The sequence below is a fragment of the Streptopelia decaocto genome (genome assembly GCF_964273445.1).
Source record: "Streptopelia decaocto genome assembly, chromosome: 4".
Taxonomy (NCBI): Eukaryota; Metazoa; Chordata; class Aves; order Columbiformes; family Columbidae; genus Streptopelia; species Streptopelia decaocto.
Genome location: NC_138658.1, coordinates 5,992,986 through 6,002,026, shown reverse-complemented (window position 1 = coordinate 6,002,026; position 9,041 = coordinate 5,992,986).

Here is a 9,041-nt window from a genome sequence, read left to right as displayed (position 1 = left end):
CACACTTGAAATGCTTCTATCGTGCTGCCCCTCTTACGGTTTGTAAGAGGTCCTCAGTCGAATACTCATACAATGCCCATTCAATGAGCTTTACGTCTGTTCATATGGCAGCTGTGTATGGATTTTATTTTGCGTTGGAGACATTTTGGTTAGGGCCTCTGTTACTGACCACTAGACCAATACAAGTTCTGTAAGGTCTTCTCTACCAAACCGAAGCCTTATTTTCACATCTGGCTGGTAGGCTTGCCTTGATTTTTTGGAAAATTGTGATTGCTTTTGCAGTAGCAGAGACAAAATTAAGTTCAGGCTACATTAGGTGTACAAAGATATTCATAGCAATGTACTTAACTGTCTAATACCCTAATGTTGCATGTCTTGATGTGGTTTCTTTTTTGTTTTGTCGTTTTGTTTTAAAGAACTGATGGATCTGTATATTGTAATTGTGGTGTTTTACATGTCAATTCAAAATTGTTAAACAAGCAAACCTGTTAATTATGGAAAATGAACAAGAGTTGGTTTTTCTTTGCTTTACCTTTATGGTTTTCATTTCGGATGTTGTTCCTTTGCACCATCACATTTTGCTGAAACAGTATTTATATGATGTAGTGCGCATAGAGCATTTTAATTAGTGATGTTTGAAGAAGGAAATCCCTTTTCTAGCCTGTCTCTCTCCACCCCAGCCCTGTCCCCCCACCCTGTTTATACACATATTTGTCAATCGGATTATTGTCAAGTTCTAATTACCAAATCTGTGCTTTTCGCAAGGTCCAAACCCATTTTAAAGTATGAGAATTTGTATTCCTTTATGTCTTTCATTCTCACGACGAAAAAAAAGCAGAACATACTTTTGCCGTCGTCTAGGTGTGAGCACTAAGCCTAATGGAAGCATTTTTGGCATACCCCAGATAAACTTATGAAAAATGGTGAGGCTGAAAGGGAGGCACATGTTCCCATTCTGTCAATTAATAACAGACCCTCCCTACGAAGGGAAATACTCCCTTTTGTACAGAACCCCTGGTATGTAAGTCCTCCAATTAATGTTAAAGAATATTAAGTCTTTAAATGGGCTATATCTGTAATCAAATAATGAAGAAAGAAAGTAGCTAAATGAACATACCATTCAGGGTCGAATGCATTCAGCAAAAAGCAGTAGTGGGTCTTTGATCATGGTTAGATGCATAGTGATATCAAACAGTGGGTTCTCATGTAACAGCTAAATGTTTCAGATTTTGTTTTTATTAAATTTGGCAGTTTCACGCTGAGCTCTACTGTATTCTTAGTGAAGAAAAGACAGCTCCTATGTTAGAAAGTACTCCATTTTCACAATTGCAGGGAACTAAGAGAGTTTTTTTCGGAAACATGGGCCACAGAAATGTCCTCCTTTCACAGTGTTCTCCTCTTTCTGAACTGTGCAGTTATCTATTAAATTTTCTAATAGATATTTGTGTAAGGTGTATGTATGCTTGTGCAATTATGGAAAAAAAAAACAGTTTTGGAAAACAGTGTATTTATGAAAAAAATAATCACTTATGGGGCATGTACAAAACTGTATAAAAACATGCAATTTGCCCAGTAAAGTTGTTTTTGTGATATTTCTGTGTTGTTGAATAAAGGACTTTAGTACTCAAAATATCTCTCTTTTTCCATAAACAGGTTTTGTTTGTGGGATCTTAAACAAAGAAAATCTCTTTTCAAAAAGAATCCTCAAAATGAGCGCGAAGGTCCAAATGCTGACCTGTCTTGTGTAGGGGAATGAATGCTTATGAAGTGACGGTACGGTAGCCACAAAAGTAACTCCTCCTCAATTGGCAATCGATGGAAACCCCGTAAGTTGTATACCTGACGGTAACATTGTGCTCTAGATTTGTTTAAGATAGCAGAAAAAAGTACCAGCTTCCTAAGACTAGGAATGTTATGTCGAGATTTTGAGGCTATGAAAAGGTTAGTGAAGTAGGAGCTAGACGGATTGCAGAAAAGCCTTCAACCCTTTTTTACCGACCTCTGTTGTATAAAGAGTGGACTAGTGAGGGCGATGTGATAAATTAGCAGTTAGGGAAAGGCATACGAAAGTGAAATCTCATTTGTAACTCTTGCAACTAACAGGAGTCCTGCGATCAGATCGTGCCGTTGCTGTTGGAATATTTGGGATTGTGAATATGGTTTGTGAGAGAATGGCAATAGTATCTTCCTCTTTATTTTACCGCTTCTCAGTTCAAAGTTCTGCTCTTTACCTGCCTCATAAACTACACATAGCAAAGGAAATGGTTTCCTCTTGCCGTTCTATTTCCCCATACTACTTACCAACGTTAAAGCAACTTCAGATAGGTAGGAAAGTTTGTGACTGTGCACGTCACCTGATTTTGGTGAAATTTAGAATGTCATTTTTCTGCGAATATTCCCATAATAAACAGAATGTCTGCTTTTAAGTGCAAAACCAGGATTTGGAAAGGGTTTGAAACACGAGGTAGGTCCTTTGGTCTGTGAGATTCCTTCAATGCCGACCGATTTTCCGGGGGGAAGCCTCAGCGTATCCTTTTGTTTTTTAAAGAAAGCAACAAAAGTGAAAGGAATAGAAGTGGATTTTCCACTGATGCTGTCTGCTCTCATCAAAATCCGTAAGGATATATGTTCTTAGGAGACATAGACCGCTCATTAGACAATGCCAAGAGTGAACCTTGAGGTCTGTTTGAAGAGGAGGAAAAGGGCTGCCAAGTTGCTCAGGCATAGTCAGTGATCTCTCCAGATTAAATATAGAATTCACAGGGAGGAAATACGCTCGTTTCATGAGATGGTCGATTTGGAAGCGGGAAGAGGTCTCTGAGTTCCTATTCCTTTAATGCTTTCTCTTTCAACTTTTTCTTCCCCTCGAGTATTGTTTTATACTAGTCTGAATGAAAAACGTCCCTCAGCTCCAGAGAAATAATCGCCCCAGATATGAACCTTGCAGTTTAAAACTACCTCTAGCTTTTTATAGCTTTTATTTTTTAATTAAAAAAAAAAAAATCTAAAAAACCCCTGACAACAAAGCCAAAACTGACAAACTCATTACTGAGCCTGTTAAGAGGCAGGAAAACACCTTTTTGTGTGGAAGCACCATTCTAGGCTGTATTGGACTCAATTTGGTTTTGCCACTGGCCGTTTCAGTGCTCTCTTATATTTCTCAAAGGAATAAGTCTGAAATTATGAATGGTATAGTGATATGGGGCAATGTGCCTTCTGAGAGGCTCCAGTCCTCCCCAGATTCCCATGGGCTTTCTGAGATAGTTCTTGAAATTGGAGGATATTATATAGGTGACTTAGTTATAAGTTCTACCTTACTTTGCTGTAAGGATCTACTCAGTCACCAGTGTGCTGTGAGCATGGATAGATCACCCCAAAATCTACAGAGGTAAGAAAAACACCTTCTTGGTAATAACCGCAGAACATACAGTAAACTTGGAGACCTCTGGAACTATCTGAGGAAAGAAAGGTGCAGTTCAGCATCAGCAAAGACATCAGAATCTGCTCCCACCATAGCTTTGTTTCCATTTGCCGTTTTGTTTTTACGATGGACACGCTTGGCTGGGTAGCTGCGTCCTTCAGAAAGGTGGTTTTGCCTGAGATAGGCAGAATGAAGGAAATACAGGTAGCAAATTGTAATCTTGCAAGACGAGGATCTAGACTGCCTAAAGAGGCTGCGATGTTTGGCAAGTACTTCCATCGTTCTTCTAAGCTTTCAAATGATATTTAAAGATTGTCACGTTATTCTTGATTTAATAAACAGAAATAGCTTGTCATGCTACTGCCCATTTCCTCAAAAAGGGTTTTCAGAAATTAACCTTAATGACTTAATTTCCCAATAAACTTTGAAGTTACTTCTTAGTCTGTTGTGGCTTCCCCATAAGCAGAGATGCTGTCACTGTGGGTGCATTGGCCTGTATAAAGCCCCTTTGACTTGCAGAGTCAAGGGTCTTTGTAGGAGATAACTCAGCAGAATTGTTGTAGAAAGATCTGTGGGTGTCATGATGTCAGCCAGAGCCCGGATTAATTAGTCAGTGTGGTTCTCCCCAGCTTGGTTTATGATGTGGATAAGCATCCTATATCTGAGAAGAAAACACCTTTCTTTCCTTAGTCCTTTAAACCTGCTCTCTTTACAGAGTTAATACCACTAGCCCTCTGTGCTTCTTCAGGAAAAAAACAAAACTTGAGAAGAAATCCATCTCTTTGGCTAGACATTTTCCTTTGGGAAGAGAGACAGAAGAGTTAGCCCAGGTCAGAAACTCCTGCTGCTTGCCCAGATCTGCTAACTTGGCTGCTGGCTGCATCAGATGTAGCTTGTGAGTAAAGTTCATAGCTCAGCTTGGCAATCGACACAATCCTACAGAAGATCAACACCAAAGCAAACGGGACCCAGTGAGGGACGTCCCCACCACATGAGACACACACAAGTTTGTGCCAGATGCCCCAAACCCCTTCCCCTGCTGTATATACGTGAATCTGGGTCAGGTTTGCTGTGCCCAGAAGAGAAGTGAACCTCCCCAGATCTGAGGAGCAGATAGCACGCTGGAGGGCTTTTAAGAGAGAAGGTTTACACGCCCAGACAGTGACTAAAACGTCTCAACCCTCATGTCTTGCATTAACTTCTGATTTCTAGCTGTGAGTGTCTGAGGCCACCAGGCTTTAGGAGAAGTAGCTGAACTGTTGAGTGTACTTAGTGTCTTATGTGCCTACATTTTAATAGTCATACCCAGAGATTGGTAGTGAATTTGACCAGCTGATGCGTTGACTGAGAATGTATTGTTTAATGCAAAATCATAGCAACCGTCTTTCAACCTGGTTTTGGAGAATTAGTGGGTAAATAACCTGATCTAAAGAAATCTGTCCCCCATATTAGGAACTGTGAACTAATTATTGCTTTCTGATGTTCTGCTCTTACTTGTTTTGCCTTTTTATCCTGATTGTTTGCATTCCTAGGACTGATTTGCCTTTTTGATGCAATGCCATGTGATCTGCTGATTAATTTTTGTGAGCAATCATAAACTCCAACCTATGGCTGACTCGGTATATTTTATGCTACGCTCCATAAACATTCATTCATTTCTTATGATTACTGTGTGGAAACAGACTTTTACAGGCTAATAAACTTGGATTTGAACTGGATGAAGAGTTTCCTCGTGTCACTTCTTTCTTGTTTTTAAGAAAAAAAATAAATGAAGGTAAAGGTGCGAACCTCGACTTGATTTAACTAGGTCTCTGTTGTTATCTCCACAGGTGCTATCAGTAGTAAGCTTGGAAATACTAATAGCAAAACCTTATTCTTGGGCTGATTTCATTCACAGCGAGGAACACTCCTAGTTGAAAATAAAACACGCTTTCAGCGTTTAGTGCTGGGAGAGAGGGGGAAGGGGAATCGGGGCTTTTCTTTAATTGGTTACTCCGGTGTCTTCTCTCCCATAGACCTGCTGCCTTGAACGCACTGACATGCACAGAGCAGCTTCCAGCTGAGACCAATTAAGCCGAGCGTTTCCCTGCGGTGCGGCTGGCTCGCAGTCGGTGTGTCGGGGCAGGGACAGCGCAGCGCGGGCGGGCAGGTGACCCCTCAGCATCCTCCCGCGCCCCCGGCGTCCGACGCTTCCCGACCCGCGACGCACGCCAGGAGCCCGGTCAGACGCGCCTCTGTGAGCAGGGGAGGTTTTTTGCTCTCTTAGACGGCTGGTTCAAACTCAAACAGCTTGGAGGTGCTGAGAGGAAGTGTTGTAAACAGAAGGAATAGGAATTCTCGTCTTCTAGCTGTTTAAGGCATCTCAATAGATGAGTAAGCTGGCAGTAATTGGTAACCCTTTAAATGATAACCCTTCAAGGAGACTGTTGGGATGAAATAGCATTTCTGCAGGGAAAGGCAGTGAGGCCAAGAGTAGGCTGGCGCCATGCCTGCACACAGCTACCTATAGTCCTGTGATGTAAAGAAGTCAGCGTCCTTTCCATATGTCAATCTGTTGCATGTGACAAACGCTACGTATAAAAATTGTATTTTTCAGATTGTTCGGGCTGCCACTGGAGGCTCAGGGCACACACGCGATCTTAATCTCGCCAAAAAGCACACAGGAATTTGGTAGCAGAAGGAGGGCTAGTGCTTTGTCAACTTTGAGGCCTTGGACGCGAGCAGTGAGATCAGGTATCACTGGACCGTGCAGCTGGACAGGATGGGACCCGGCCCCTGGACACGCTGACCCTGCCGAGGCACAGCCGTCCCAGCCCGCGACCTTTGCGGGGTCTGTCTTCCATTTCCCGGTTACACTGGAACGAGTGATTTCTATAAGATGAGGATGATCTCGAGGCAATCTCACCACAAAGATGAAGCAGGATTATTGGGTGATCATTTTTTCCCCTGTTGTGACCCAGCACATCTTACTCCAGTGATGTAAGCTAGAATTGCAGCAGCTCAAACAAGAAGAGAAGCCAGGGAAAACTGCAGCTCCCTCAAGCCAGGCAGGGCAAAAACCTCACTTGCTCAGTCTTTATTCTTTTTCCCTTGTATTTCCTTCCATTACCTCCTCCCTTCCCTAGAGGAAGGCAGCGGCAGCAGCTGCCATGGCGGGTCCCCTCTGCGTGGTTCATATCCCGGGAAGGAGGCCTGAGCTCCTGGAGGCTGGAGCACCTGCCAGGTAGGTAGAGCAGCGCTTGGGGTGCAGAGCGGTGCCCAGCAAGTGTCAAGGGTGGGAAGGTGGCGATGCTCTGGGGCTGCTGCTCTTCTGCCTGAGCCAGGAGTTTCCATGGGGAAATGATGATGGATATTGGCCTGATGCAGTCAACGCTGAACTCCTCACATCCCCACACAGGCAGGAGGCCGATGCAGATTGCAGTGGTAGCAGTGAATACATAGGCTACTTCTGCCCTAAAATGCTTGTGGTGACCAAATCTAGGGGGATTCCTAAGGGCAGAGAGTAAGACAAGTGCTTGGTCCATCACTGCCATCTCCTGAACTTTCCCCTGCCAGAGTTGAAGGTTCTGCAAAACAGATCAAAATAAGCCAGGCCCTAGCTAGTGTTTTTTTTTTTCCCTAATTATTTTCTTGGGAACAGCTGCGTTGGTTTTGCTGGGCTTTTGAAAACACACAGGCAGACATCGAGTTCAAGGCAGATGCCTTGCCTGGAAGCTTTCAGCCCACAGCATTAAAGGTCTGAATAAAGCTACAAAACGCTGAAGACGGGACCTTGTAATAGGCACTTTAGGCGATGTGAAATGCAGGTGTTGCCACCGGCTTTACTGCAAATAACGGAGAGAGTGAAAAGGGCATTAATTCTGCTGCACGGCATGGGGAGACCCAGGCTGCTTCTCTGCCAGCAAGGCTGGAGGCAGCCAAGGTGGCTTAGCGCCTTTTGGGTAGGCATCCCCTTAGCATTAAACACCGCTTGTGTGATGGAAAGCACGGCTGGTTGGCAAGCCAAGCCGGCGGCTGTGGCCCCCAGCGCGGTGGCAGCCCCGGCCAAACAGCTCCCCGCGGTTTCTAAATCGTGCCCCAGGGAGCAGGCAGGCGAGATGCTCGTCGCTTGTGCACCGCGTGGGCGTTCGACGTGGTTTCTGCCTCTGGCTTGTCTGAAAAGGGCCCACAGCCCTGCTCTTCACCTTCCTGCCCAGCACACCAAGCACAGAGGCAGGTTGCATCCAGGATGGTGGTTTAAAGAAACCTGCCAGGCGCGATGGCAATGCCGCTGCCACATTTGGATGTGACGCTCCGTGCTGCTGTTGTGACACATCACCTTCCCTGCTGCAGTCGCTGCATTTCTCTTCTGCTTTGTGTTAAAACAAGGAAGGTGTTTAAATATTTATTACTGCTAGAAACTCCAGAAGCCAAGTTTCATTTGTATAAGGAACTGGGATTTTTTTTTTTTTCAATTGTCAGTAATAATTCATTAATTATTATTTTAAAGTTGTTGTTCTCCCTGCAATGTGTCACCTTCCCTCCAATTCAGTGGCAATCTGCACGAGAGATGGGATGTATAGTGCAGTGGCTCTTGCTCCTCTGGGTTTCTGTTGCTCCTTCAAATATCTCTGCTTAAATGAGGTGGGCATTGGAGTTCCCGGTGTCTGTTGTACCATAGGGAGGGTTGTTTTTTCTTGCTCTTCCCTCAAGTTATTTTTTTGTGTGCAAGTGCCTTCTGCTGCTATTACCACACCTGCAGAACTGGGGTCTGCTCCTGCCCCTCTGCAGATGCAGAAGGCAGAACTTGTGTGGTTTTCGGCACCCAGGGATGCTGCGTTTGGCCACAGTGCTGCTGGGTTGCTGCTGGACGAGCGTTTGTGCCCACCCGGTGGGTGCACTGAGCTGTGCCAAGCCTCAGTGGACCTTAACACGGGCTCTAAGCGTGGAAGCGGCACGGCCTGGAATACAGAGCTGTGCAAAAGCAATCTTGGCGGCTGTGGCAGGTTGCCATTTTTCTTGGATTACTCTAAATGCAGAGCATTGCTTGCTTTCCCCTGCTTCTGCCTGCAGACGAGGGAGGAGGCAGCTGGGGAGAAGCAAGCTGCACCCATGGGAAATGCGAATGGGAAACTTGCACTGTCAAATGCTTCTTATTTGCTTTTTAAGCTCAGAACAAGATGTTTGTCTCTAATTCCCTTTTCCCAGTACCTTTCCCTTGAATACTGTCAATACCACTTGTGCTTTTGCCTCTTTTGCTGGATAGGACTGTCCCAGGGAGCAAAGCTGCTCCCCATCTGATGCTACCAGGGACATGCCTGTGCCTAACACCACCATGGCTTTATTCCCGTAAACTGCAGCTGAGCTGGGTACCAGAGCCACCAACAGCCATGGAAACCAGTTGACAGGCTGTTTATGGCCATGCCCTACCTGGCCCATCCAAAACTTCTGCCGGGAGCTGGGGAGGAGGCAGAGGAAGAGCCGCTGGCAGTGCCAGTCTGGAGATTAGGTTTGTTACTCTGGCTCTACTTCTTATTTCTTAAAAGACATGCCATGCAATTTGGCTGTGCTTCCACTCCTCTTCCTCCCTCCCCCCCATCCAAACCTTGCCACTGAATGGCCCCATAACCCTCATTTCCTA